Source organism: Chinchilla lanigera, unplaced genomic scaffold (genome assembly GCF_000276665.1).
Source record: "Chinchilla lanigera isolate Chin_1 unplaced genomic scaffold, ChiLan1.0 scaffold00003, whole genome shotgun sequence".
In the NCBI taxonomy this organism is placed as follows: domain Eukaryota; kingdom Metazoa; phylum Chordata; class Mammalia; order Rodentia; family Chinchillidae; genus Chinchilla; species Chinchilla lanigera.
Genome location: NW_004955404.1, coordinates 1,254,078 through 1,257,829, shown reverse-complemented (window position 1 = coordinate 1,257,829; position 3,752 = coordinate 1,254,078).

Here is a 3,752-nt window from a genome sequence, read left to right as displayed (position 1 = left end):
CGGGGGGTGCACAGGGGACCCACCATTCCTGCTGAGGATCAACAAAGTCCTAGAGTTGGGGTCCCAGGACTGAGATGGCACCAAATGCCTGGGCAGGCCAGGGAGGGAGGGACTCTGGCAGGGACCTGGTACCATGGGCAGCTGAATCTGCCTCAGGTCTGAGCTGGGCGGAGGCTCCAGGTGGCTGGCCTACCTGCATGATGGCAGAGGACACAGCTGCCTGGGAGGGCATGGGCACGCTGGAACCAGCCCCTGCCTGAGTGCAGGAGTCCCTGGTTCTGTGCCCTCTTTAGATAGCTAGCTATAAAGAAAATTCGCTGACTTCCTAGTGCAAAGACCCCTCCACTGCCCCTTGCTGGGCTCCTTTGTCTCTCTGGGGCCCTGCCTCTCCCCAGAGCCATCCCATAGGTGGAGGCAGCGTTGGTCCCTGAAGGGAAAGGTGGTACCCGGCAGAGAGCAGGCATTCCCAGGAGGAAGAGCAGGTGCAAATCCTTCTTTAACCATCTCTTTCCTCATGCCCCTGAGTTCAAAGGGCAAATAGAGCTGCCAAACCTTCCCAAAAGCTGTGGCTGTACCGTCCCCAGGGACCTGTGGGCCTCTCTGCCCCCTCCGGGGCCCGGGCAGCCACTAGGCCTCCAATCCAACCAGCGGGCAATGTGATTTCCCTGCCCAGGACAGCTGGGCTCTGTCCCTGTGGTTGGAGGAGTGGCATTTGTATGGGCCACGGGGCCTGGCTCACCCACCCTGCAGCCGGAGGTCGGGCCCCTTTCCCGTCTGCTGCTCTCTGAAGTAAGCAGCCCACATGACTGGAAAGGCTTGAAATTGTGTCAGAGTGATGTTTTAATCTCACTGAACAGTGTATTAAGGACAAGATGGGTGTACATGCGCGCTCCGATGGCAGGCGAGATTGGAGGGGACGGCTCGCGCTCTGTGTACTCCGTGTCATGTTCATATTGAAGGCTGTGTGGCTAATCTAATTTGCAGTAACAGGGATGGCCTGCAAGAGAAAGCCCCTCTGAGTTCACTTCATTTCTGTTCATGTAGAAATTCCCCAGGACTTGTCTCCTCTTGTCAGGGTTGCCTTTTCTAGCTGGGGCTAATGAGAGGGGAGAGGAGAGGCTGCATGGCGCTCTACTGTTCTTCCTGCGCAAGCTCTGGTCTCGGGCTGGCTGGGCTCCCACGGCGCCAGAAACACCACTTCTGCTCTCCCGCCCGTGTCAAACCCCTGCCCCTCTGCCCTCTAGGGCCCGAAGGCTTGCCTCCCTCCCGCAGGATTCTGGTCTGTGCAGTTCGCTTCATCAGATACCCTCTCTTGTGGAATGTTTACATTCTGCAAATTTTCATTTCAGTAGTCAGGAAGGAAGTGCCCCCTGTTTGGGAAAGTTGGGGTCCTGTTCTCACCCCTTCACTGTCTTAGGGAGGAGCCCCACACCCCTCCCTTTGCTCTGGGTGGCTTTGTGTTCCTCTGACCACATGGAACACCAGCTTTGATCAGGACACAACAACGTGCATTAGAAAAATCGCAACTTTCACTCAATGTAGAAAGGGATATTCAAACTGTTAATTATAGAGATTTGTGTAAATGAAACTTTAGCGGTGACCCATTTATTTTTGCGGTAATTACTGACAAAATAGACAAAGGTGAATTGTAATACAGTATATTTACCTTGAAGGAGAATATTGTACTGATGCAGTTAAATAAAGAATAAGATAAATTTTTAAGGGTGGCAGAAATGTAAAAAGTACATACAATTATAGGCTGGAATCTTTTGGGTTAAAACCCCCAAGGTTCGGCTTAGGTGGCTGCCTGTTCTCAAGAGCCCAGCCAAAAAGAGGCATCAGCATTTCTCAAAGTCCAAGGCTCAAGAACTTGCTCCTCTGGTGAGGTCAGTTTCGAATTCACGGAGTTTAGCACAACTTTTGTGGGTCCTAAATCTAGAAGGCAGCAGAGCACAGACAGCCTGCCCTGCCCTGCCCTGCAGCTGCCCTGGGCACTGGGGCTCCTCGGGGAGAGGGCTGAGGGCTGTGGCTGGCAGGCGATGCCCTTGTGGCCCCAAGCTGCCTCAGCCTAGGCCTTGGGGGAGACCGGATGAGGAGCAAGAGGAGGGTCTGAGCCTCGGGCGATGAGTCCTCAGGTGGTCCGATCCACTTTTCCAGTCTCAGCTCTTTCCAGGACCTTTAGGTCTAATTGCTAATCGTGTCTGCAGCCCTGGGCCAAGGGGAGCTCAGCCAAGGCCGAGGGTGCCCCGCAGCTGGGCAGGAGTGAGTGGCTGCGCTCGAGCAGCCTTTTCTCCCCAACTCTCTGGCACAAGGGTGCAGGCAGCCTGTGATGCCCACGCACACCTGGTGCCCAGGACATCCACCTCAGCAGCCCAGGGAAGAGGAGGGCCGCTCCCCCGCCAGGGTTGGTCCAGGGCACGGTGCTGCCTGCCCGGCACTAACGGGAAAGGCCTGGACCTGAGACAGTATGAGGCGCTCAGCCGCCACCGGTGCCAGAGCGCGCTGGAGATGCGTGCGTGCGGCCCGCAGCTCCACCTGGATTAGTGTGCGCTGGGGTAGGGACAGTGCAGAGAGACCCAGGGCCAGCTGTCGGGGCCAGAGGATCGGATGAGATTCTTCTCCGCAAGTTTCTCACGGGAAAAAGGCCAGGCAGGCCAATGCAGGAGGAGCCGAGCTCGGTGGTGAGACGCCGGCGGCCTGGCATCCGTGGCTACCCAACCTCCCTCTCTTACCCGCCGCCTCCCTCCGAGCGCCAGCAGCCCTGGGGATCGAGGGCGCGAGGCCCCTTGGGTTCCAGCCTTTCCTCCCCTCTCTTCTCTTTCATTCATAAACCTGGTGGCTACAGACGCAGCTTGAATATTGACGTCTCTCCCCCGACTGCTCCGCCGTTAACCCAATTACAGAATTCATCAAGAACTGTGTTGAATTATCTCTTTCCATACAGTATCAGCATTAGCCTAATTAAAAGCTATAATGTCTGATATAATGATTAAATCGTTAGCTCTGCTGTAGGGAAGCAATATTTTGTTTTCCCTTCAATTAGAAGCTGATTGAGGTTTTCAGAGCAGGTCAGCTGTGAAATTTGAATTATATGTGTGAGTACTGCTCACAGGGTGAGCCCCTACTCGAAGCTCCCAGAGATTCTCCGAGCGCTTGCCGCCGGGGCCGGGAGGCGCGCACGCACGCGCTGCTGTGCGCTCGCCGCCGAGTCGGGGTCGCCGGGCTCGCTGAGGGCTGGAAAGGACGCCTCGCTGCGGGAGGCGAGGACTTTCCGTCCCCTTCCCCGCAGGCGCTGCCGGAGCCGCGCTCCAAACCCGGGCGCGGTGCTAGTCTGTGGCTCTTGCAGTGCTTTTACGAAGAGGGCTGGAAAGACGGTTCCGCCCGCCCTTGACCGCGCAGGGTCGCTCCAAGTTCTGCACCTGGAGTGCTTCTCTTTCCCTTCTCCCACACACTCCCCTTCACCTCGACTGTTTCTTTCTTTACCTTTATCAAAAGAGAAGAAAAACACCCTCTGAGCTACTTTGGCCCCTTTGCTTTTGGAGCGGAGAAAAGTTAGCTCATCGCTGGCGAGCGGAGGATGGGCCGAAAGCGCCTGGGGACGAGAGACAACGCTCCCCTCCCGCTCGTGGACCCTCGGCGCGCACCCGCGCCAGGACGCAGACACGGAGGGCGCGCAGCTTCAAGAGCTGGGCCTGGGGGCCGAGGCGGCACCGCGAGGGCAGCGAGGGCGGCGGCGGCCAGCAGACGGCGAT